Consider the following 27631-nt stretch of genomic DNA (forward strand, 5'->3'; position numbering starts at 1 on the left):
TCCGTTATCGCCCAAAATATTTGCACAACTTGTTCTTTGCCTCCTTTTGTTTCCTCTGATATTAAAGAGAAGCTCTTGTTACTCTGTGACGTGCGTTTCATCGTTTTGGAGAAAATTGTGATGCTGGCTGAAGCTGAGCAGCAGGCAGGAGCTCAAAGGGAGAGAGCGAACCGGCCGCGTATCGAGAGGAAACAGTCTCTTTCACTGACGTACGAGCAGCACAAAGAAAAGGCTTTTTTTTAAGCTTTCAGTTCGTCTTCAAACGGCTGAATGAGACTGAAAAGTGGAAACTCAGAGAGCACAAGTCCCATGATGCCTTTGAACCACAGAGGGTCGACTTCAAGCTGCGCACAGATTCAGATTCACATGATGGAGTTATTATTGTATCACAGCCTGCGCCGGATGAATTTTTAGATTTAGGATTAGGAGGTGCGTTATGCACGGGTGCAGGTGAGTTTGTGAGGCAGGTGATCGCAGTCTGGAAAAAGGCGATGGCTAACCTGGCAAGAAATGTCAAAAAAATTAAAATTACCGAAAAATTTGTTTAAAAAAAGAGAGTTTTTTTAAAGAGGGAAATGTGTCCTGAACACTGTATTTATAATTAAAATACTTTCATATTTAAAATTATGTCACAGAAAAAATATATAATAAAATATATAATAGGTAATTTTTTATTGCTTATTTTCATTGTTTTGTTGGGGTTTTTTTTGCTAAAAACACGGCTGGAAATATCCCAGCTTCTTGGGAAAAATACCCACTTTTGTTGTTAAAATAAAAAAAACTACTTTTATAGCAACAAACATGGATGTGTCCATGGAAATGTCCAAAACTGTTTAAAAACTAAAACCTGCTTTTGTGGCTACAAACACGACTGAAAAATTCTTGAAAAAAAAAAAGCACTTTTGTTGCTAATAACACAAATGGAAATGTCATTAACTGTTGTTCAAAAAAAAAAAATTAAATAAATAAATAAAAATAAAAGCTTTAGTCTCTATAAACATGAACGTAAATGCTCCTAACTGTTGTTTTAAATAAAATGAAAAAAATAAAAAAGCTTTAGTCTCTATAAACATGAATGAAAATGCCCCGAACTGTTGTTTTAAATAAAATTAAAAAATAAAAATAAAAAAGCTTTAGTCTCTATAAACATGCATAAAAATGCCCCGAACTGTTGTTTTAAATAAAATTAAAAAAATAAAAATAAAAAAAGCTTTAGTCTCTATAAACATGCATAAAAATGCCCCAGCCTCTCTTTAAAAAATATCATTTTTTGGTTCCTACAAACATGGCTGGAATCATAAAAATGCATCACATCTGTGCGAGTGGGTGGAGACGAGGAGCTGATGAACACACCTGGAGTTTTTCAGAGGCGCTTCAGGTCGGCTAAAGAGGTCACGTCTTTCTGGGCCGCGTCCTTCGGAGGATCTGGTCCTGAATTCAGATGCAGCAATCGTGTGAGAGAGTCTGCGAGTGGACAGAAAAATAAAAATGACAGGAGACACTGAATCCTCAGCAGCTTCGGGTCTGCTGAGCCTGACCTCTGACCTCCAGCCCAAAAAGAAGCATTTCTCCACGGGGATCGATAAAGTATCCGATTATTATTCTGCGCAGAGAGCGAGCTGCGGATCAGCGGGGGGAGACGGGGAGGGGGTTTGTGTCGCTGTTAATTCGAGGGCAAAAAGACGAACGCTCGCCTTTTTGTTATTTAGTCATTTGTGCTGCGCGCACTCGCCGCCTCTCTGCTCACAGTTTCACTCTTTCAGCAGCACAAACGAATCTTTAATGTCTTTGACGGCATTTAGACGACTAATCAAGCTGCCATGTTCAAAACGTCGATTCACGTTTGACCTCCAGATTAAGGTCAAAGTTCAGCTGTGAAAACAAAACAAAAAAACTCCTCTTATCCCCGCAGCGCTGTGATTTAAGCGCCAAATTATTCCAGATTGACGGTAAAATAAAGAGTTGGTACGGTCATAAAAATAACCTGGAAGTCACAGAATTTGCAAGCAAATTTAGTAAATTTCCAGTCCTGGAAAAGTTTTGGAAAACTTAATATACCCTGAAAGTTTTGGAAAAGTCATGGAAGTTTGATTCACAAACCTGCAGAAAAACACACGATGTGTGCAAGGACTGATGGGAACCAATATGGCAAATGGTGCCATTTTTGGTGATTTAAAAAAACATCACCAGCCATTTTTTAAGGAAAATGAAAAAAACACCAATTAAGAACAAAAATAAATAAATAAATTTCACAAATTTTAGTGATTTGAAAATTATTGAAAAAAATAAGAAATTGCAATTAAAAAACAAACAAACTGCATTTCAAAAAATTTGGTGACTTAAAAACACGCTTCCTTTAAAATCCCCCCTAAAATTGTTGAAGAAAAGAAAAATTGTCTTGAGGCATGTTTTCTTTGAAAATCACCAAAAAGTTTTGATTGAAAAAGAAATCAACTAAAAAGAACTAAACATGAACCCCCCAAAATACCTTCAGACATGTTCCTTAAAAATCCCCTAAAATATTTAAAGAAAAAAAAGCCATATTTTTTTTAAAAAGGAAAAAAAATGGCCTTTTTTTTTTTTTTTTTTTAAGTAAAATCTGCCTTCCAAACCTGCGGGACGTTTTCTTTAAAAATCGAAAGTAAAATAAATAATAAATAATAAAATATGGACATTTAAAGTTGCATCGTCCTCCCCTGAAGCCAAAATAATAAACATCAGTCCCTCTCCAGTGCTTATAGTTTTTTGACCCCCCCCCTCATAAATAACCAACAGTCCCTAACAGTGCTAAAGAGCGCCGGGCGCAGAGGTCGGGGCTCTTGTACCTGCAGACTTCTCTCTTTTCACAGTGCAGCGCTGTGATTTAACGGTTAAATTATTCCAGATCGAGCGGTGAAATATGTCACGGGCTCCGTGGATGAATGTGCATTTGGATTATAGGCGGACGACGACGCGCCGCTGGTTGCACAAGCAGAGGTGATGCAACAACTCTAAAGAAAACCAACATCCAATTACGGGCCGAGCGGCGGCGGCGTGAAGAGACGCAATTAGTTGCATAAGCCTTTCTGAGAATATCTGTCCATCTCCCAGAGACGTCCTGAGCGCGTCTGACATGCAAAGAAAATGGCGGTTATTGTCTCACCGGCCAATTAAGACACAGACGCGTTATGTAACTGTGTGTTTAGTGCATAATGCAGCAGATGCAGCTCAGAGAGGCGGATTCGGTTTTGGCGATCTGACCTGTGACGCAGGGCCGTCTCCAGGATTTGGGGACAGATTGTAGACCTCTGTAGGGGGATCCTGCTTTTTACTGAACAAGCTCTATTTTGATGCTTTTGTTTGCACTCTGACACCTTATTGACGCTGATTTTTTAAACTTTAGTTCTGAATTGTGATGTTAAAAATATCAGAAGTTTGCGATCAGCGCTGAGCAGAAACTGAATATTTCACAGCTGCTGTCATTCAGCAGTTATTGACTAGAAAATGGAAAATAATCAGAATTTTTGTTAAAAGTGGCAAAATCAAACTAAGCACATTTAGTCAAGTACATGTGTGGACAGATTATAAGATGAGGGGCGTTTTATCGTTATTAGGGACTGTTTGTTATTTATGAGAGGAGAGGGTGCAAAATCATGTCAAATACTTCTTAAAGCACTTTTTTATTTTGACTTCGAGAAGGGACACACGACTTTAAACGGTTTTGTAGTTTTTTTATCAATGATTTTTAAAGAAAACATGCCTTCCAAACCTGCACGACACATTAACGATTTCTGATTTCTTTTAAAAAATTTTCCAGCAATTTTTTTTCTTTAAAGTTTTTTTGGCAATTTTTTTTTCAAAAAAATGTTTTGAAGATTTTTCTTTTCTTTTAAAATATCTGGCATTTTTCTCCTCTCTTTTTTTTTAAATGGCTTTTTTTTCTTTAAAAGCATTTTTTTTTTCTTTATATAGTTTTGGTGATTTTTGTCTCTTAAAATTCTTCTTCTTTTTTGGTAATTAATTTACATTTTTTTAAACTGATATGCTTTATTTAAATTTCAGCTTTATAAAGATTTTTTATAGAAAACATGCCATGCAAACCAACAGACCCGCTAAAATAAAAATCACTAAAATTTGCCAATTATCACATCAGAAAAATGTAAAAACAGACATTATTGTTGAATTTTCAAATTTCCGACGGACCTTAAAAACATCATGTGGGACGTGTACTTCCTGCATTTCTCTGCAGGAAAAATACTTGTAGCTTTGAGGTGCGTAAAGAAAAACCCATAAACCCTTTCTAATAAATAAAGAACAGTCCCTTAGGCCCTGTCTTATTTTGAAACCCTGCAGCCTCTGCAGCCTCCAGGCTGATGCCGCCGCTGTGATGTGCTGACTGAAAGTGGAGCCGCAGGATTTCAGGACTCAAACTTGTGACGCTTCCTGTACATCCTCACACAGCTGGGTGTGTGTCGAACATTTTAAGAAGACACGGCGGCGTAAGGAAGCCGGTTTCGAATCCCTGGAGTTTGACGAGGAAATCTAGTCGGATATTTCTCACGAGACTCTCACCTATGATTTTGTTTTTTTCCCTCTTCACTTTTTATTCATGGCGGGAGGCTTATCTGAGCGTGTGCTGTGTTTCTCAACAATCCTGATTCACATTCACACAGTTACACTCGCTCTCGCCCGGGAGCTGCGCGGTACAACCGCGGGCTGCTGCCGAAAAGCCTCAGAGGACGAGGCTGAGGGAGGGGAGGCCACGCTCACCTCACAGATTTAACCCCCGAGGTCCAGCGGCCCACCGTGACTGAGAGCTGCAGGAGCAAAGATTCAGCAGCGGCACACTTCAACACACCAACCTCATTTTTTAACCAATCTTTAGAGAAAACAAACTTCCTTTTTGTGCATAAAATCTGCAAAAAGCTTTTTCTTTTTTATTGCTCTTTGTAGATAAAAACTCTTTTAACGCTTACGGACACTGACATCAGTTTTCTTGTGCTGCATTTTGACGCCTTTTAACCAGCATTTAAACGTCTTTTTTCCATTTGTTTTCTCTCAAAAAGGAAAAATATGATGAGTAACTAGAAATGTCCAACAAACTGCAAAAATGAGCATTTTATTGAGGTCATTTTCTTGTTTCTTTTTAATCATTATTATTATTATTTTCTTTCCCTTTCCCCCCTAACTTTAGGTAATTTTCTTGCTTATTTTTGGGCCATTTCTTGTTAAGTTGCTCATTGCTCTCCAATGTTTATTCTTTTAAGAAATCAAGCCAATTTGCCAGTAGAACATTTCTTAGAGCACTTTCGTGGGGTCATTTATTTTTTACTTTTCTTTTCTTTTTTCTTATTCTAAGGTAATTTTCTTGTACCTAATTTCTTGTTTTTTCTCTGGGCCATTGCTTGTTAAGTTGCTCATCGTCCGACCTTCTGCTGCTCCATCTGTGCTCAGAGTACGCTCTGCGCTCCGAGAGTGTGGAACAATGTATAACTGAACGGTACGCATATTCAAACAGTACCACTATTGAACGCTCCAAAAATATAAAATCAAAACACGGTGGCAGATGTTTAACTTTAAAAACCTAAAAATTTGTGCATGAAAACAGCTCAGACTTCAATTTTAAAAATTCCAAAACTTACCAGGAACTCCACTCGTTTCTCGTATTTCCTAAAACTTTCCAAGTGTGGACTGGTAGCCCGGAGAGGTGCCGGCTCATTGCCGAGGTGTCCCTGAGCAAGGCACTGAACCCTGCGCTGCTCAGGGTCTGTGTTTTGTGTAATCTGTAAAATATCAACAAAGTGAAACAGAAATGAATAAAGGTACGCTTAACTGTAGACAATTTCATATTTTTTCAAGTTATTTCCAGGAAACTATCTGGAAAAATACAAAAAAAAAGACAAAAAAGCTCCCTAATGCCCCCCCCAACATAACAAACAGTACTATGAACCATATTTATTTATCTAATGTGCCTTTTATTCAAATTATTACTAATTTTTATTATTTATTGCCATTTATTAGTGTCTCTCAAGTATTGTTTTACGTATGATGCTGTGGTCTTGTTTTATAACAATGACAATAAAGAACTTTTGAAGAACTTTATAATTAAAGTTAAGACTTTGCACACGTGCACATTTACCTACAACACTGCAAGGTCAAAATCAAAGTCAAAAACATCAAAAAAACACAAAATTAATAACAGTTTTAAAGCTTTATGGATGCAAATTCACCTGTGAGAGTGGAGAATTGCTGATTTTGTCATTTATTTAATATTTAATACACATAATATATAATAAATACAGGTTTCTTTACATGGAGCCATACATATTTGATCAAGGTCTGAATGTTCGAGTTGTACATATACGACCGGGGAGCCGACAAAAACAATGTTTCAAGCAGAGAACTCATATTTACCTGATTTCCCACGGGGCTCAAACGCAGCATCATACACAGAACGTGTTTTCTGTAGAAATGTTCACCTTTTTCTGCAGGTCGATTTATCTGCAGAGACACGAGCTCAAACCCTCAACACACAACATGAATATTTACACACACACACACACACACACACACACACACACACTGCACACATCACTAGAAGAAGTACACACTTAAACACAGCCAGCGCTCTGAGGGCACGACAGCTTTCAATCCGCAGTGTGCTGCTATCAGCCCGAAATGTGATTCCTCACCTTTATTCTGATTCATTTTTAATTTTTTTTACAGCCCCCTTCATTCTCATTGTGATTCCAAAGGCAGAGCTTATCTTAAATTAACACCAGCGCCGTGATATCCTTTGAGAGCGCCGACCAGATATTACAGCGTGCCGGGGATGGGCTCGGCGACGTGGAGAACATCCAGAATGAACGGGATGGAAATGCCAAAACAGGCCAAAAACTGTCGACAGTTTCAAGGCCGCGCAGCGTTTTTTTTTACCGTTCCTCTCGTCTCCATCATCGACCTCCTTTTTGTGGCCAAAGTGGAGTTTATCAGGTGAAACCGGCTGAAACTGGGAGCGTGCACCTCACTCCACCGCATCACGGCGAGCCGAGAGTGCAGGGAGCAGCAGGAGAAACGTGTTTGTGAGCTTTACTTTTTATTTTTATTTTTAGGACTGATTGAACCGACAGCTTGTGTGCTACAGGCCAAACTGGAGTGAAATTCATTTTTGGTTTGGCGTTGATGTGTTCGGTTCACCTGGTTCATCGTTATCATCCTGACGACACAAACGCGGGAAGCTGCACGGAGTTCCCACAAGTCAGAGCATCGAAACGTGAATAGACATTTTCACACCGACCAGCTTTCATCATCAGTGGTGGAGTACTGTTTTAAAAATCAGCAGTACCAATGCCAGCGCTCCCACAATGACGCTGACACCAAAGAGTCATTTATCTGTTGCTCATCGTGTGGACGTCAAAAGGCGCGTTTCCATTAACCCTCAAACTGAAATGATGAATATAAAATACGTCTAATGGAAAATTCAGAAAAAAACTGCCATTTATTGCAAAAAACTTTGCTACGCTGGCATGAGGGGGTGTTTCAGGGGACTCCAGAAAGCCATGATGCGGCGGCTACGTGCTGCTCAGTAGGAACCGGCTCCCATGATGCAGCAGGAGCTACGAGAGCCGGACAGAGCCGGTCTCGTACTCCGGAAATGCTGCAGGACAACATCAGGTATCAACGCTGCCGATAACGATGTCACATAAGGAGCACGCGGGCGTTATTATGCGCCCGCTTTCATTTTCAGCCCCGGAGGTTGCCGCTTGTGCGTGACGTGTGAGGCCCACTCCACAGCGCGCGTCTGCGGCGCCGAGCGCGTTGGTTTTATTTTGGCGCTCGTGTTATCAAGTTAGCGTGTGAACATTTCCCGCCTGAGCAGCGCTTGTCAGGCGCGTCTCAGCTTCGTGTCAGCGGCAGCACATCTAGAGAAACGGTCGCTCACCGATTTTTGACGCGTGCCGTGTGCGTTCGTCGGCAGAAATAGTGAGTGAAGATGGTGTTTTGGTGATTATATGATGCAGTTTAAAGTCTCTCTGTCACAGAGATGAGGAAATACAAAACCGACTGTTTTACTACAACTTCCCTTTCAGATTAAAAGTCCTCTGTGGACAGAATCCTGATGCTGACACAAGGTATTTTATTTTGAAACATTTGCAGGACCGTGTTGTCGGCCGTGCACGAGCTTGCACGACTTCGTAAATGAGGGAAATTTGTGCGTATAAATATGAAAATACGGCACTAATATCTGCAGGCAGCGACGCTGCATGTTTCAACACCACGAGCACGAAACACGCTGCAGCTCGGCGAGGCTACAGTCACGCTCTTCTGACACGCGCTGTGTGAAACGGGCCTCACACGACCACGAACAGCGCCTGTTTGAACGTTTTACACAGAACGGAGAGGCGGAATAACGGCGAACATTTCCGCCCTGAACAGGTTGTTTAAACAGAGCAGCCGAAAACACAACAGCTTCAGACGCTCAACAACATTTCCTTCTTATCAAACTCACAAACACACGTGCTGTCCTGCTCCTGCTCGTGTGCTGCAGCTGCCTTCAGAGATATTGAAAAACAATTTTCTGATTGTCTGAGTTGTTGATTATGTCGACTAGTTGATGAAATGGCTGGGATATCAGTTCGGCGGGCAGCTGCAATTAAATTGGAAAGTAAGATTGGAGTTTGGTTTCAATCGTTTGTTTAAATAACGCACAGAGCGAGTTCCCCAGAGACAGACGCCTCGCTAATTTTATCAGCAAACGGAGGTTACGGCAAGTTTTTAATTTAAGTGACTGCAGAGTGAGTCCGGCGATAGAGAAAGTTCGACAGGAAAACATAAGAAAATAGAAATTTATGGTGTGAAGAAGCTACAAAGGTGTTATGAATCTGCAAGAATAAGAAACCTGAATTTAATGCTTTTTAAGACCTTTTGAACATGATTTTAAAACAATTTAAGACTGATTTCTGTTTTTTCTTATTCAAGCATCACAGGTAAGTACAAAGGTCAGGAGGTTCAGGATTTCGGATTGTACAGCATTATGCATATCTATTTTTTTTTATCTTGAGCATATTTGTGTGTGTGTTCATACTAACTGGTTTTAGGATGACTGCGACCTGATATTTCATAATTTTATAGCTGCAATTTTGCACAGATTTGAGATGTTCTTGATTAGGTGGGGTGAGATATGGGATTATAATGTTTGTAAAAAAACATACGAACTTTTGTATTTTATTTAATCGAATTCTGTCATTTATGTGTTTATTTGTTCCACGACCTGCTCAGAGACCACAGGTGGAAAACAGCAGCTCTGCTAGGACCTGGTCCAATGCATCTGTGCTTGTTTTATATAGGGTTAATGTTTTATTGTGTCCCTGTCTAAATAAAATTACATTACATTACACTGAACAGTTTCTTCTTCTAGAAACAGTTTCTTCCTGCATGCCGTCACTCTGATGATCTTAACGGTCGCACAGTGTCAGAATAATTACTGATGCACATTTTCACTCTTTTTAACGTGCTTTTAACCACACGACCCTTTGCACTCTTTTTAAATACCTCTACTTCTTACTGCACTATTACGCACACAGACTTGTATATATTAGCTAGTGTTGTTTAATTAGGGCCTGTACATACGTAAATTTAAAACTACATTTTAGTTTTTATGTTTTCCTTTTCCTTTTATATTTAATGTTTAGTGTCCTTTACACTGTGAGCATACTTGGCCAATAAAGCTGATTCTGACATGAAAAGTTCAGTAACAGCTGTGGAAATGAATGTCAAAGTCAGTCTTATCCTACAGACAACATGTCCTCTTCAGCCACTGATAATCTGTCCTCACCTGTGAAGCATGTCCCCGTCTGTCAGTGCTGCAGCCTGGCGTCTGTCCTGACTGTCAGTGCTGCTTTCTCCCTGCTCTGTCTAATACAATACAGACAAAAATATACGTGCAAACCCATTTTTAGAAGAGTAGCTCTGAAATAGCTGTGGACATGAATGCCAAAATCACTCTTATTCTATCAACATGTCTCCCTATAGCCATGAGTTATAATCTGTCCTCACCTGTGGAGCATGTCCCTGTCTGTCAGTGCTGCAGCCTGCTCTCTGCATGCTGCCTCCCTGCTGTCTGTTGCAAAAAATTCAGATAAAAAATACAAAAATAAAATAAGTAGTTGTAATAGTCATGCATGAGCTCTTTCTATTGCAGCATTAAAGATTTTAAATAAGTGCAAAGCGATACTGAGCACAAATTCAGCGCAGAAGTTACGGAGGTTTATTCCCAGCATGAAGCTCGCCGGCTGCAGGTAACAATAATGTAAATCTTCATGTTCGCATCTAATTAATTTGACGAAAATTAGCGAAAATTATCAGCAGGAAACAGCTGACTCAGCTCACACGGCTCGTGCTGAAGAGGGAGCGCCGGGTTTGGGCCTCTGCATGGTCGATTTGCTGAGCGTTGTTTGGGGCATTTTAGTTAAAAACCGGAAGTTCAGAGCATCACAACAAGAAGACAGCGCGCGCACGCCGCCGCTCACTCATGGTGCGTTTGCAGACCGCTCGGAAAAACGAGGTACGGCATGTTACAAATGAACTGAACGCTGTTTATTGTGTGTCCGTGCAGACGTATGTTTTGTGTAGAAACATGGTTTTTGGGGAAAGTTACGTTAATCTATATTTAAGTCAGTGCAAGTATGAAGTGAAAGTACAAAATTGGATTCAGAGGTAGGTTTGGAAATTTGGACTTTTATGGAGAAGAACCTGTTTTATTTGGCAACAAGAAATTTAAAGATGGATAAATTAAATAAAATAAAGTTGTTGTGGCAATAAAGAGCTCTTAAATTAAAATTTAGTACTTTTAATAACTTTAAATAACTAAGGCCTAATATTTTAAAGAAAAAAATGAACATTTTAAAGAGACAAGACACCCTGAATAATAACGTGATATGCTGCCAGTGGGCACAATGTCTCGTGGGTATGATTGGATGCAGGGGAGCGTCAGTTTATAATGTGGGTGATGGAGCCATTTTTGGCAGTATGATTTGCCGCTGGTCTGCCGGATGGCCCTTGTCGTGGCGCCACAATATGCCAGCGGGTGGCATCAATTTATAACCTGGCCGACAGAACCTTTCACGGCAGTATGATACGCCACTTGTTGGCTAGACAGCATCTGTCGTGGCAGTATGATATGCTGCTGGTCATCAGTTTATAATGTGGCCATTGGAGACTTTTCTGGACGGCACCTGTCACGGCTGTACAATACGCCACCAAGTGGCATCATTTTAAAACCTGGCCGACAGAACCTTTTGCGGCAGTACAAAACGCCATTGGTCAGTTAAACAGCATCCGTTGCAGTATGATACACTACTGGGATGTTTATAATGAAGCCAGTAGAAACCTTTTGTGGCAGTATGAGACGCTGGCAACAATGTCGCAGAGATTCGATGCGCTGCAGGGCGCAGTGAGTTTTTTAACGTGGCTGGACGGCACCTGTTGCGGCAGTATGATACGCTGCCAGACAGTGTCATTCTGGAGTGTAGCTGGTGAAAATCCCTATAGTGCAGACTGGAGGGGCGGCGGATGGGTCCAACAAACCCTGAACTTTCACCTGGGAGCCTGCTGTTTACTTCCTGTATGAATGTAGGCCCAAACATGATGTTTTTATCCAAACCTAACCATGCGCTTTTCTAGCACAAGGAACTAAATGTAAATACGAGGTGTTTTACCAAAGTAAGATTATTCTGAAAAAGACTGTACGCATCAGAAACTGAGCATTTCCTGTGAAAACAGAAGAGCATTTTGAAAAGACTCAAAGCATTAAACAGATTTAAATCCACATGTCGTCCAAGAACATCGACAACAGACAAAAAAGGATACCTTACGTGTCATAACGGCACCAACGGTGATATTTCACAGGTCGGGATGAGAGCGTGTGGTTGGTGAACTGGTTTTAGTGCTCGTACACCACGTGACACAGAAAGACACAGGAAGTGAAGAGGTGTACCCTTTGAAAAAGGCTGTGTTTTATTGAAATACAGCAGACATCAACAGGTTGTTTTGCTGACCTGGGCAACAGAAACAGAGCTCGAAACCTTTTCAAATCGACGTCAAAACAAATATCGATGGCTATTTTTATCATTAGAAGTCAAAAAAAACTACAAAGACGCTCACAACCTGCCGCCAAAACCGAGAAGATGAAGTCTCATTTTGGACAGAAAGCCGTTAAGCCGAAGCGTCTTCATCACATTGTCGGGGACTAAACGAAGCCGGTGCTCCACTTTGGGTTCGGACTTTCGAAAATGCTGGTATATGAAGTTAAAAATCAAACGCACCTTTGAGTTGTTGGGAGAGGATTTGAAAGCGCTCGGGCCTGTTTCTGCGCCCGGGGCTGGTTGTTTGATAGTAGCAGTAGTAGAAGAAGCAGAACCTCAGTTATGAAGCAGGGCTGGCCTCAACTCCCCGTATATAAAGACATTTAGTGCACCTGGTGTCCCCGAAAAAAAGAAACTGTCCCTGAAACGGTCAAACGTGATTTTTATTTCTGCCGTCTGAGAGAAAACAGCAGAAGAAGAGACAAACATTTCGGTAAAATTCTCCGGGTGAGTAGTTGTAAAAAAGTTAAAAATGTCATCTAAAGGGAAACACGTCGGACTTCAAGCGTCCTGAATATTTTGTTGATTTCTGAGACTTTTCGAAGACGTTGAGGCGTCCAATCAAACCACAAGATACTAAAAGACTTTTTGTTTGTCTGGGATGTTTTTCCGTGATTGTGCGAGCCCTCCACACGGATTTAAAAAATAAAGCAGCTTTAGTTTAGTTTGCATGAACCTCGTCGGTACCTACAGCAGGTGGATTTGCATTGATTTGCACTTTTCAGTTGATTCAACCGTTAACAGAGAGATCTAAATATCAGAAAGTCTTTCAGAAGTCATGTCTCGACTGATTCGGGCCTAAAACCTCCTGCAGACTGTCAGATTTTAGCGATCTCAGAAGTTTAGTGCAGCTTCACTGTGCGACACGGATCTAATAAACTTATTTGATGCATGTCGACTGTACGATGACGTCCATCGACGCAAAAATGTCGTCCGCATGCCTGATCCATCTATATACATTATTTTTTATCAATTTTTAGCACATTTTTGTGTCATTCCTTGTGTCTGTTTTTTAATCATTTTTAAAAAAAAATATCAGTTATTTTTTGGGTCATGTCTTATTAAGTAGCTCAGTGCCTGCTTTTTGTTTTTTTTTTGCAAACAATTTGTTCAGGAATTGAAGGGTTAAAGTTTGACCTAACTTTATATGAAAATGGAGCTCAGACATCGAACAAAAGCACTTTTAAGTTGACTTTCAGTCGTGGTGTTTGGGAGCAAATATCAGACTCACATAAGCCTGTAGTGACGTAACCGTTAAAACGTGACCAACGCGGCGATAAAGCTGCTGATCATGTCGGTGCCGAATCGCCTGCAGAGCGAACGCAGCATCAGAAAAATTCTTCAGGCTTCTGAAGCAAATCTGCAATCAAATAAAACTTAAAATCTAACAGCTTTTGCCTTTTTCTTCAGGTGTTTCTTCATTCTTCTGTTTTGTTTCTCATGTGACACGTCTGACATTGAAATCTATGTGCAAAAATGCAATTTCAAAGCTGAAGACAGCTGAAGTTTTACCTGACAACTGAGGATGGATCAGACAAGAAACATCGTCCTCGCACACGTGGCCATCTGTGGCTACAGCCGGGAAACAGTCAAGGACAGTGAGAACGCGTCCCGACAGTCTGCTTCGCCGTGGTTTTACATCGTTTGCACTAAAAAACGGATGGAAGAGCAGAAAACTGTTAAGAACGACCAAAACTGCAGCAGTGTGGAAAGAAAAGGACGTTTTTAGGTTGTAAGTTTCACATTAAGTCGGGATTTCAGAGGACTGATTGAGGGTCAAAACTTCAGAAAGAAGAAGTTTACGTCCTAATTTTCTCATTTTAATAAATAAACTTTAAAATCTCACCCTCCAGTTTCTGGATTCTGATCTGGTCAGTGGGAATCGTCTTTTTTTGGGGGGAAACCAGGCGCGTGCAACAGATAAACTTCAGCAAACAGAGCGACTTTAAATGAAACAAAGAAAGAACTCGAGCACACTCGTCGTTCTCCAGATTTCCTCCAAAAACAGAAACTGTAGCGACAGAATTTAAGTTTGTTTCTAAAAGGGTTCATTCATTTTTCTTGCTTTTGCTTTTTGTTTTTAATGGTTCATTTTTCTTTCTGTTTTGTTTTTAGCGTCAGTTTATATCTTCATTATTATTTTTACTACTTTGTCATACTTTTATATTTCTTGTGGTCTTTAGACTGCAAAGTTGGAAGTACATGCCGAATTAATTAAGTACAGTCTGGGAAGTAATACTGCCACTGAATATGTACTCAGTGGTGTTGAAGATGGACACGGAAAGATGAAAATCACGATCAGTATGTGAATTGATTGTGAAAATCTCGAGTCTAAAACGTAAAACAACAAACAAAGTGTGAGCAGATCAAACCTCGTCACAAAGCGGCAAAATTCGTCACAACAGTCACAAAAAAACGAACAAAAAAACGCCCTCAGCTAGATGGTATCTGCAATAATGTGAAAAGCCCCAAAATAATTCTGTGTTGCTGTTTTGAGGTGTGACAACGATCGACGATTCATCTTCGAAAATGTTTCTGGTTTAAAACGCTTTTTTTAGACGTATTTTCTCTTGAAAAGAAATAAACTCTGCAGCTGTTTCACAACTCACCGGCTGCTTTTGCCATTTCACGAGCAAACGGCCGACAACGTTTCGGCGAATATTAAGACCTCTGACAGACGGAGTGTGCTCAACTCTTTCCTCGCCAAACATTCAGACAGTGAACCCACGACGTCGACTTAACTCCGCAAAGCAAATACATTCAATCATTCGTCAGAAAAATACTCAATTAAAACTCTACACTTGCAAAAATAAAAGTCTCTTGGAAGCTTTCTAAGGCTGAGCGTCCACCGGGAGCCCCTCTGCGGCGAACGCTACGAGTTTAAAAAAAGCGAAGCATTTTTTTGATTTTTTACCAGCAGCCCCCCGTTGGACGGAGTTGAACCCCCCGTTGTTTGTGTGTTTGTTTGTTTGTTGAGGCCAGCCCTGGTATGCATTTGTAAATACAGTATTTCAGATATATGTAGTCTTATCATCTTTAAATCTGACCAGGACACTACAGCGGCAGAAGCAATACATAAAGAAGCTCATATTTTGTTTTACTATTATTCTTTTCTGTCGGAATGGAACTAGTTTCGACTAAAAGCCTACCAAGCCAACATGTAGTTATGTATTGAATAAAAGGCTATTTATCTTTTTTTTGTTTGTTTTTGTTTATTACAGGTGTGTATGATGGTGTGCAGGACGACAAAGAGAAAAAGAGAGAGAGAGAGAGAGAGAGAAAACAATCAACAAAGAAGGGAAGACGGAGGCAAAGAAAGGTGGAAAAGTAAGAGACGAAGTGATAGAGCGAGGAAGAGACGGAGAGAAAAGAGAGAGATTAAAGTATGATTCAGGCAGCATGATTCTGGTTTGTGTGTTTTTACTGTCGTGTGTGTTGTGTGATCGTTACCGTTGAATCCTTCTGCGCTTTGCCACCATTTCATGACAGTTTCTTAACTGCTTTTGTTGTTGTTGTTGTTGTTGTTTTCATGTTTGTTGCTTATCGGTTTTAAACAAAGATCCACGACAGTCACTTGGTCATACAAGCATGTTCGTCGGAACAAGAAGTGCAGATTGGCTTTAAGTTTCTTTTTTTTCTGTGTGTTTCCTTTGCTTTTTCTTCAAAAAAGGGTTCCAGACAGAGTGGCTACAATAATAATAATAATATAATAATAATATAATAATAGCACTTGACTTCACTTCAGCACAGTAAAAAAAAAAAAAGGTCCAAAGGTGCTTTTTTTGTGTTTTGTTTTTTTCAATCTGATTTGATGTGAAGCGAAGTCCCCCCTTTTCCTCCTCCTCCTCCTCCCTCCTCCTCCTCCCCCCTCTCAGCGGGAAGTGGCGGGCGGAAGTCCAGTGCCGGTGAGATGAAGAAGAAGCGACTGAAGTATTGCCAACTGGTCCGTCTTTTTTTTGTTTTTTGTAGTGGTTCCACTCTGGTTCAGTACAAAAAGAGAGACGGAGAGAAAAAAAAACAAAAAAAGCTCACACCACTGATGGCACCGTTTTTTTTAAAAGTCCATCAACAAATTTAAAAAAAAAAAAAAAAAGAGGCAAGAAACCGAGAGAGAGGGGTTTCAAAAATAAAATTTAAAAAAAAAAAAAAAAAAAGGAGGGTTTCGGGGGGACGATTTGCTCCCATTTTACAAAATGTAACAAAATTTTTTCCGCAAAATTTTACAAATCTGTAGCAATACAGGAAACAAAACAAACAAACATATATATCCTATTTACAAGAAGAAGAAGAAGAAGAAGAAGAAGAAGAAGAAGAAGAAGAAGAAGAAGAACCCTTTTTTTCAAAAGTGTAGTGAGAATGCAGCAGATCCCAGCTTTGGCACTCGGCGTTTTGTTTTTTTTGTTTGTTTGTTTGTTTGAAATCCACCCTGTACAGTCAGACTGCTGCTGCAGGCACACATTCAGTGCTCCGGTTCGCCCTCCTCCTCGCCGCGTCTCCACGGCAACGCAGGTCACGCACAACATCACCTCAGCCGCAAACATCCGTCCAGTCCGCAAAGTTCACAACCTGCTAATCCCCGTCTCACGAGACGGACGCTGCTTCCTCCGGAGCGGCTTAAAGGAGGAGGTTTTTTTTTTTTTTATGGGAAAAAGTGCTGATCATGAAGCTGGTTTCTTCTTAAAGGGAAAGTTGAAAATGTTTGAGAAACGCAGATCATAAAGGTTCTTTTTAACAAAAATCCAGCTTTTTAGAAAGTTACATGATCTGTTTGATCGTCGCTGAAACTAAAGGGAACGTTGGATCTTTTAAAGGGAAAGTTTCATCAAGAGCAAATCCTCCTTTTTAAAGGGAAGTTATCTCGACGTTGACACTCAAATCTTTTCTTTAAAGGGAAGTTCAGGAAGTTTAAAATTTAGTGCAGTTTTTAGAGGCGGAGGTAAATCTCCAGTCGTTAAACCAGCACAGCAGCAGAGGAAGAGGTGAATGAAGGAGCTGAAACGATGGAAAACAGAGCGAAAGAAAACATGATGGAAATGTGACGTTTCTGCTGGCTTCATGTATTAACCCTTTAACACCTCAGTTTTCATGTGCTGCATTCAGACGTCTTTCAAAATCATTTAAACCTGAGAGAATCTGATTTCTTCAGAAAAATGGGAAAAGAGCCAACTTGCCAAAAAAAAGAAGAAAATAAGAAAATTTCTCAAAAACTAGAGAAATATGAGTCCTGATTATATATTTAAAATGATGCTACAGAAATTAATACATTTATTCTTTAATATATATATATATATATATATATATATATATATATATATATATATATATATATATATATATATAAACTTTTTTTCCAGGCAATTTCCTTGTTGGTGGTGGTGGTGTTTTTTAACTTTATAAAAAGTTTTTTTTGGCAAGAAATATCCAAAGAAAACCAGAAAAAGAAAATTCTCAAAATTCATTCAAATTTTATATTTAAAATGACGCTACGGAAAATAAATACATTTTTCATTTAATTTAATTTAATCCACTTTTTCCAGGTGATTTTCTTGTTTTGTTGTTTGACTTTTTTTTTTTAAAATAAATATTACTTAGGCGAGAAATGTCCAGTTAATTGCAAAAAAGGTTAAAGGAAAGATGAAAAAGACCTGACGATTGGCAGGAGCAAATTATTAGATATTATTTCAAAGAAATAGGGAAAATGTTCAGAAATCTACATCTTTAATTCTTTTAATTATACATTTAAAATGATATTACAAAAAAGGCCTCTTGGATGTCATCAATTACTCAATAAGCTGATTTTGTTGCATTTTGTTGATAAATCAACTTTTACGGCTTGTTCGAACTTCAAAAACTATTTGCAATATTTTGACGTTTAAAAACAAAAATCTGTCATTTCTATGAAGCTGGAAAAGTGACAGTAAGTTTTGGCATTGAAAAAGAAAATATTGGCACTTAAAAAAACCCACAATTATGAAAAATGATTTTTATTTTCTTTTGATATTTTTGCATTCTGGTGTTGTTTTCTTATTTTTTAATCTTCTGATCTTTTTCTTCATGTCGTTGCTTTTTTTCGGTGTCAGTTTTTTTTCCTTGCCAAAATAGTGACAATTGAAACTGTGAAAAAATAGCTTGAAAAAATGTAAAAAATAAATATTTTCATCACCATAAAACAAAAAAGCAACAACCAGAAACTGCAAAAAAGACGACGCAAAGAAAAAAAAATCTGAATATTTTCATTAAAATAACACATCTGAGTGCAGAGATTATCAGGATAATTTTTGTTAATGCCAATCAGTCAAATTTTAATTGAAATGCCAACATTTACTGTTACTGATGTAGCTCCATACATTTCCATTAATTTTTTTTTTTTATACCAAAACTGAAAAGGAGCATCAAAACAGCAGGATGGAAAAACACTTGTAGGTACTAATCGAGCCTCATTTTAAAGGATTTGAATAAATGAATATTATAAAATATAATAATATTACTGATCTTTGACGAAGCCTTTTCTTTTATAACAGAAGGTTTGAATATTTAAAAGTGTAACTTGGCAACGGCGTCGGGTGCCGTCAGAAACGAGCGCCGCTGCACCCGTAACCACGCCCAACAGTGATGTCACCGCGACCAGTTCACCTGAGGACAACGAGTTCACCTGAGGACAAGTTCAGCTGAGGACAAGTTCAGCTGAGGACAACGAGTTTAACCAAGGACGAGTTTAACAAGTTTGACTTTCAGGAAGAGCTCTGTTAACCCTTCGAAACCAAATTATTCTGATTCCTCTGAATAACATAAAAGAGCAATTAGAAACTTTGCAAGAAATGACCCAAAATATTGGCAAGAAATTTGTCAAAATGTCAATAAATTAAACTAAAAATGTGCAAAAAAAGTATCAAGCAAACACAAAAATGAAGTGAAAAAAGTGCTTAAAATAAATAAAAAACTGAACTATTTTTATAACATAATTTTAAATACATCATTATAATAATTTTATATACAATATTAAAGATTTCTCCCCTTAGTTTTTAGTTAATTTTCTAATTGTTTTCTTTCTCTTTGTTTTTTTTAAAGTCATTTTTTCGTCACCTTTGTCCTAATTTCCTGCAGTTTGCGGTGCATTTCTTGCTAAGCTGCTCATTGCCTTAATCCATGTTTTTCAAAATAAAACGATTCGCTCTGGTGGTTTTAAAATGCTTGTGAAAGGCGTCTAAACACACGAGAAAACTGATGTCAATCCCGGTTTCAAAGGATTAAAAACACCTACACTATTTTAGTATCCAAATACTCCAATAATCATAAGCTAATCATGTTTGTCTCAAACCAACCGAAGTCCTGAACCTAAACTGTCAGCTCCGTCAACAGTCTGGTCTTAAAGGGAAAGTTTTAGTGTCAAGAAAGGGTTAAATTTGAGGATGCAATTAAATGAACCATTCAAACAGTCTGCCCTAATACTGATTACTAACCGACACCGTGACCCAGTTTCAGATTTTACTAATTCTTTTATGTCCGACGTGCTCCCTTTGGAATAATAACAAAATAAAAATTGCTCAGTTTTTGTCTCCAACAGTCAAGGACACACAATCGTCCCACAATGCAACAGGGAGCCGAAATAAAAGGCTTCTATCACCAGTGAAAAAAGGGAAATATTGTCATGAGAATTGACAGTGAGTTTGGAGAAGGGGGATTTAACCCTTTGTAACCTGCACGAAATTGGCTGGATTTCTTTAAAAAATATGGAAATAAGGCATTGAGCAATTCAGGGAAAAAAAAAAGAAAAAAAGAAAAATGTACAAGAAATTTACCAGAAAATTAGCAAACAAACGAACAAACAAGGAAATGGCTTGGGAAAAAAGTGCTTTAAGTACTATTGGTAATAATAACAATAATTATTATCATATAATAACAATAATAATGTAATTAAAAACATGGTTATCAGAACTTTTCACACTAGCTTTTTTATAAGATAATTCTCTAAATCTACTAATTTCCTGAAATTAACAGGACATTTCGTGCCAAGTTGCTCATTGCCTTTTTTTTCCTGCATTTTCAAAAGAAATAAAAACAATTTCTACAGAATTAACGGGTTTAAATATCTGCAAAAAGGCATCTGAGTGCAGCACCTAAATGAAAAAATAAACGAATAAAGAGGAAACCAACCTCCCTGATCACACACAAACGTGAGGTGGTGGTTGAAGTTAAAGGGGCAGCACGATCTTATTTACTTCCATTTTACATAAACTGGTTTTCGGGCGTCCTGATGAAAAGCGTTTAAAGCTGCTGCTGGGATCGGCTGGTGGGACCTTCACTTATTCAGCACGACTGATACGCAGATGAACATTTATTCTCCAGCTCTGAGAGGAAAGTTTGTGATTTCAGGATCTGGAGAAAAACCTCCACCTTTTGTTTACAGCATTTTGGGAAGCGGCTGCACCGATCAGTCGTGTCAGTGACGGTGTTTGCGCGCCGAGGCTCGTCTCCGCTCACGCTCGGTGCGATCAGCTCTCGTACTGTAACACTGTTGTAAAACTCACATGACTGTGAGGACTGAAAAGAAAGATTCGGTGTAAGGGAGGACGCTTTCAATTATCTTCACACATCGTGACCCTGAATTCCTCCTTGCACTCCTCTGATTTCAATTTCGTGTTTACGCCTCGCCAAAAATAAAATCTGCAACCACAGAGAGCCCCCCCCCCCAGCCCCCCTCGTATTTAAACTTTTGTAGTGTGAGCCCGTGGAGGGGTCACAGGGGTCACTCCGGAGAACACTGACAGGATTACTCCGAGGATGTTGTGCGTGATCTGCGGTGCGACAATCAAGAGATTAAAAAAATCGGTGAAAAATAAAAGAAAAAAATCTGATAATAATAATAATAAAAAAAAAACTTCTGTGTGTTCTTCGTCCACCTCGTTTTCTGTCCTCCAGCAGCAGCGCGGCGGCGGTGATGGCGGCAAATCCTAATCGCACCTGAAATGGACAGAAGACAGGAGGGGGGGGGGTATTAAAAACTGTTTGCACACAAAAAAATGTCAGTTTCACCAGAATTCAGATCATTCGTAATAAAAGAGGAAACAAAACAAAAGAGAAGGGGATTAAAAAGTAATTGTTGTGCCAGGAGCCGGTGTTCCTGGTCGCCTGGTGCTGCTGGGAACTGGGACACGTTGTGAAATAACGGCTTTCTCATCGGCGGCGGACCTGACCGGCCGGCGCTCTCTCTCCTAATCCGAGTAAGAGGGAAACTGTGTTAAAGTTGTGTTTTGTGTGGGAGTGATTAAACGAGGCAGCCGCTGTGATTACACAAACAGGACAATGGATGCTAACACACACACACACACACACACACACACACACACACACACACACACACACACACACACACACACACACACACACACAGATGGATCCCCTTTGTTATTCTCAAATAGTGGCAGGGAGCTGTGGTTACATCTGCAAAGAGAATCGGGCCTTTTTTCCTAATTTCTCTTTATTGATATGAATAAAACATATTTCTTTAAGGAGCCGTCGTGTTTTCTGACGTTCTGCAGCTTTGGAGCATTTTACGCACTTTGCGTTCATGCATGTGTCCTAAATGTAGTCCAGATTGTGTATCTGAGTGTAATCAGTGAATTTGCAGCTCAGCTCCTACAATAAGCCTAAAATACACTTTGGAAACTAAATAGTTACATTCAGACTGTTCAGGTCCAAAAATGCTCCATTGAAACCCATTCAAACTGACATTTTTGATCCCACAGCCATCAGAGCAGAAAAACAGGACTTGTATTATTTCTGGGTGTCATTCTGGGCTTTTGACTCTGAATTTGTCATTTTGACTATTTTCCACCTGATGAGGTCATTTTGACCATATTTGGCATATGGAGGAAATATACAACAAAACAAAAAATCTACACTGTATGCAGTATATTGAAAATATTTTTTGTTGTTGTTTTTCTTTTCATCTAAAAACATAGTGACATCACGAGTAAAACCTGGCATTTAAAGAGTTAAAATTCTGAAAATTAATGAATATTTAATATATATGTTGGTTAAAAATGAATCTCTATAATAGAAAATAATAATATTTAATATTCGAAAATATTTGAAAAGTGCATTTTGTGCACAGAGCGATGAGCGTGTGTGATTTTAAAGGGTTAATGTGGCTTTGATCAACTTTCAGCAACTCAGTCGCAAGAAGAAAACGTTATATACGTTATATATATGAACGTTGACATTATATATTTCTGCAAACCACAGACACATTACATTTGTATTATATCAATGTTTCTAAAGCGACGTAGTATCTGAGGTACGGTGGACGCAGAGACGACGCCGAGCTGCAGACCAACAGACAACAAACCTGGTTGTTTTTTTATTCAATCGTTGCATTTTCAGCTATTTTCAGTCACCAAACGTGTTTTTTTCTTCGTGTTTCCTCAGGGCTTAATTCCACAAAAAGTGTCTGTTTTAATAACGTATAACTGCGTTTCCAGCTTAGACAGTGCCAAAAAAGACGACTGTTTTCTCTGAGACATCGCTACGATTCCTGCTGACGCAGCACCACAAAAAGCAGCTGTTTTTTTGGGTTGTTTTTTTTACGGGCACATCACTGCATTTCCGTCTTGGATAGTCAAAATGTTGCGGTTTTCTCCGATTGCATCGCTCCATTTTCTGCTGGGAAAGCAGCAGGAAAAGCAGTCGTTTTTAACGGAGACATCACTGAAGCACAGCACCACAAAAACAGTCATTTGTCAATGATACGCCGCTGCGGTCCTTGCCAGGATAGTGTTTTTTTTTAACGAGATATTGACGAGATTCCTGCCGGGACAGTGTCACAAAAAAAAAAAAAGTGGTTGGTGAAGTGACAAATCCTAACACATCTTTCGGATCCTTAAAAACGCGGTACACGGCAGATTTATTTGTTGTGTTTTAAACATAATTTAAAAAATAACATTAAAATCTTTCTCATTGAAAAACGAAAGCCTACACAGAAAACCAGGTAGTAATCCCACTCGGTATAAAGGGCTTTTTTAAAAAAACGTTATGATAAAATTTTGTCAAAAGTTTTCTCTCATATTCTGCTTTTATTCCTCTGTGGGTGAATTTCTTCCTGATTTAATCTTTCAAAGTTTTTACATTCACAAAAATCTGATGTCACCATCTCTGACTCGTTCTGCCCGTTTTCCTCGAGCCGAGAGATAAAGAGTTTATCTGCAGTTTCACTTTCAAACTTTAAGTCCTTCTCCGAACGTTAAATAACGCTGCCTGTTTCCAAAGTTCCCAAAAACACTCTGTCTGAACTCACTGTTAGTGTTTTGTAACTCAGCGGTGATGAAACTGTTGGCTTCAAGTTAAAAAAGGAAGAAAAAAAAAGAAAATGAAGCATTTCTGTTCATCTGGATGAGCTGTGAACAGCTGTTCAATCAGCTGTACAATCAGACGCTGTTACACAACAGCTGACGCTCCAATATGGCCGACAGAGGGTGCGTTTCATTACCCTCACATACACAAACAGCAGAGTATAGACAGGCTGACGGAGCGCCGCGCAGCATCAGAGTACTGCAATACATTTACACGTTTCAAACCGTTTAAAGAACCAAAGGTCAAAGAGAAATGAAGTGACTGTTTAATTTTATTTTATTCCTACAGTTTTCTGACTTTTGCCAGAATCTGTGTGGCTCAATTTATCAGCCTATGTTTGGCTAAAAATAAGCAAAAAAAAAAAGAAAAAAAAGGAAAAAAATAATAAAATTGAAAAATAAAAAATAAAAATAACCTGGAAATAATTGCTAAAATGAATTAAATGATAAATAATAAATAATAAATGTAATGAAGCATCATTTCAAAAAATAAAAGAAATTCTAGTAATTCACCCAGCTAATTGTCGGGACTTCTTTTTTTTCTTTTCACCTTTACAATTTTTTTTTTTACGGGATAAAATAAACAGGACATTTCTTGCCAAAATGAAATTACCTAAAACAAAAGTGAAAGAAACAACAAAAAAAGAAAATTAACTGGAAAAAAGTTGCCAAAAATAAATAAATATATGTATGTATTTTCTATAGCATAATGCAGTAAAGTCTAATGCAGCTCTCTTGTGTGTCCTTAGTTAATGTGTTGATCTTTTTGCCGTTTGAACGCACTGCAGCCACAGTTTGGTTTCATATAATGCAGACTTATATTATTAAGACTGCAGCTTAAATGTTTCTGACAGTAAATTAAATATTGCTCACAGGAACAAACACCCTCAAAAACCTCCTTTTTATTAAAACTGATAAACCAATTATTATGATTCTTATTTTCAGATCATGGTTACCTGGAAACAGGTAGCGTTCAGCGTGCGCTCCCTCTGTGTTTTACATTATAATGATGACGGAGAGCGAGAGGCACTGCAGCATTTTGGCAATTAAGCCTTCATCTATAAGCTACGGCTGTTGATAGGTTATTATGGGACGCCGCGCCGCGCTCTGCTGATTAAATGAAGCCCCGAGCTGCTGTGATTAGTGAGACAGGACAATGGATGGCACGCGCACACACACACATACACACACACGCACGCACACACACACACACGCAAGCCATTAACATACACACACAGACACGCTGGAGACATCGCAGCACATCAATTTGCACAGCATGAATTTATTTTTGCTCCATCAATCCTTACAGCGCCGTAATGTAATCTGGGCCGTACCATCGCTCTTTATCAGTATCATTTTACTGCTGTGACCTCTGACCCCTGAGCTGACCCACATGACGTGTACATTAAAAGAAAAAGGTACGCTTAAAGCTGAGCAGACTCTGTGACACTGCACGTTTTCATGCTCCTCTCTGCAGCTTCTCTGTAATGATTCATTGTTGCACCATAATATGGAGCTCACACTGAACGTAAACACTGAACTTAGCTTTGTCCACTAACGAATGTCATTAAGTTTATTTAAATAACACGACTGCACTCTCAGTGTTGACAAAAGAGACATTTTTGGCTGTACAGGCCATTGAAAGGCTATTGTCAGTGGTTCTAAGCGTCATAAGCCCCGTTTACACAACCTCAACTGCAAAATGTCACTCAAATTAAAACAAACTGACCTAGAGAGGACTAAAACTGACCACAGAGAGATGGAAAGGGACTGAAAAGTGCTGCAAAATAACAATGACAGGCAAAACTACCACAAAGAAGCACAAAATGACCATAGGAAGTAACAACCAGCCAACAAAAGACACAAAAACTTCTCAAAGAGACACAAAAAACCCAGAGACGAAATATTACAAAAAGAAACAAAATCACTAAAAAAGACACATAATGACTTCAAAGACACATGAAATTACTCCAAATAAGACCTCAGAGACACAAAACAACCCCAAAGAGATACAAAATTACCCCAATAAAACTTAAAAAACTACAAACAAGAGAGGCAAAAGAGACACAAAATGACGACCAAAAAAGACACACAATCACCTAAAAGAGACACAAAATTACCCCAAAGACACCCAAATGATTACAAAAAAGAGACCACACCACCAAAAGACACAAAATTACCTAAAAGACACACAAAATTACCCCAACAGGACACAAAATACCTCTAAGAGACCCAAATGAAAAAGACACAAAACGCTCACAAAGTGACACAAAACGACTAAAGAAGATACAAAATTACCCCAGAGAGACCCGAAAGACTACAAAGAGACATAAACAAACACAAAGAGGCACAAAATGACTACAGGAAGAAACAAAAAGAGCGTAAAAAGACACAAAAACACCTCAAAGAGACACACAAAAAAATCCCCACAGAGACCCGAAAGACTACAAAAAGACACAAACACAAAGAGGCACAAAATGACACAAAAAAGACACTGAGACTTGAAGACTTGAAGAGACCTAAACAACTACAAGAACACAAAACACCCACAAAGAGACACAAAACGACCAAAAAAGAACCCAAATTCACCACCGTATGACACAAAATTACCTCACAGAGACACAAACGAACACAAAAGGGAACAAAAAACAAGAGAGACACACAACGACCACCATAAGACACAGTTTTGAAACTGGCCCAACATGATGAAAAATCAGACCATAAAACTGTTAAAACTGCAGACAAACCACCAAAAACTACGAGAAATGAATTCATCGGAGAGGCGTTTCATCGATTGTTTGGGTGATCTATCGGGTGTCGTGACCTCAAACTGCGCGTCAAACAACAATCGACGTCTGAGACAGTAAACAAAGGCGAAAAAATCTGCCTGACTTTAATCAAAACCAAAGAGAAATATATGAATAGAAAGTAAAAGTAGCCTGTTTTTAGGTCCAGATGCTTAAATTTAAGATAATGCATTCTTCACACACACACACACACACACACACACACACACACACACACACACACATTAAACATTATGATTGATTTTCTCCGCTCACTGAATATGCCCCATCACCTTTCTCTGTTTTGGAATTCATAAACGTTTTTTTTTTTTTTTTTGTCAGGCACCTTCAGGTAATTAATTTCAGCGCCGTTATTCTTAAAAATCCTCCACAGATGTATTTGTCTCTCTTTATCTTCCGTTTACCGTGGCCCGCTCCCCAAAAGCACGGCGTTATGATTCATACGCGGCGATGTCAGGGGGGATGTATATTTCATTCTGATAATGTTTTGCTTAATGGTTGAGTAACTTTTTCATAAGGACGTCTTTAATTCCAGCGGCGAGAGCTGAATATGAAATGATGTCTCTGTGTGGACGAGCCACATGCTACACATCCTGATTAAATAACAGCTAACGAGCAAAATGAGCGCGCCGGGTCACACCCATCATCGCGTTCATCTGTCAGATTACTTAAATATTTTTGACTGCTTTGTTTTTTTAATCAGACTTTGTCCGTTTCATGCTGCAGCTTTGTAGCTACAATTGAAGTGAAAAATGTGCAGTTTTTTAAGGATTAACAGGACTTTTTTTTGTCAGTTTGTACGTGGAAATAACAGCAACAGGAAGCAAACCATACATTTTTATTAGAGCAATTAAGCAATGCATTATCAGTATCTGTCATAATTATTTTTTCATTATTTAGCTTTTTCTCATTCTTAATTCTAATTTATAATAATACTTTTCTCTCTCTTTCCTTTTTTTAAATAACTTAATACAACTTTGAAACCTGGATGGTCATCACTTTTCTTATCCGGCTTTTAAATGCCTTTCACAAGTATTTAAAATGTTGAACTCTAAGCAAATTAAATTAATTAATTTGACAAAAATGGGAAAAAAAGACAATGAACAATTTTGTAAGAGATGTTCCACCAATTTCAAGAAGTTAGTAGATTTTTGAGATTTTGCTCAGGTTTGAAAGGGTTAATTTGTTAACTGTTTACCGATATTGTATTTGTCTGTGAGTCTTTGTCTTTGTGTGAAATGTTTCACACTACGAGGGTCACTCGAAAAGCGTTTGTGGGGTTTTTTTTGGCTCCTTGTGCACATTCCTGTCTGAAGTTTCCTGTTTTTTACATCCAAATCATCATATGATGCAT

At 38.7% G+C, this 27631-nt stretch overlaps 2 protein-coding genes across 4 annotated transcripts in view; both read right to left on the bottom strand.

Moving 5' to 3' along the window:
- LOC148186726 (uncharacterized) overlaps positions 1–10332 on the bottom strand; it is a 29366-nt gene extending 19034 nt beyond the window's left edge. The window contains exons 1-5 of the mRNA XM_088090887.1: positions 10036–10332; positions 9815–9894; positions 6394–6480; positions 5622–5762; positions 1354–1464 (exon numbers count right to left, since the gene is read on the bottom strand). The gene's annotated coding sequence lies outside the window, so the exon portion shown is untranslated. The remainder of the gene's footprint in view (positions 1–1353; positions 1465–5621; positions 5763–6393; positions 6481–9814; positions 9895–10035) is intronic.
- Positions 10333–17436: 7104 nt separating this feature from the next.
- The window catches only part of LOC121938107 (zinc fingers and homeoboxes protein 2-like), a 146015-nt gene continuing 135820 nt past the window's right edge, over positions 17437–27631 (bottom strand). For all 3 annotated transcript variants that reach the window (XM_088089942.1, XM_088089943.1, XM_088089945.1), the window contains one exon: positions 17437–21083. The gene's annotated coding sequence lies outside the window, so the exon portion shown is untranslated. The remainder of the gene's footprint in view (positions 21084–27631) is intronic.

The sequence above is a fragment of the Plectropomus leopardus genome, chromosome 17 (assembly GCF_026936395.1).
Source record: "Plectropomus leopardus strain MGB_pleo_1.0 chromosome 17, ASM2693639v1, whole genome shotgun sequence".
In the NCBI taxonomy this organism is placed as follows: Eukaryota; Metazoa; Chordata; class Actinopteri; order Perciformes; family Serranidae; genus Plectropomus; species Plectropomus leopardus.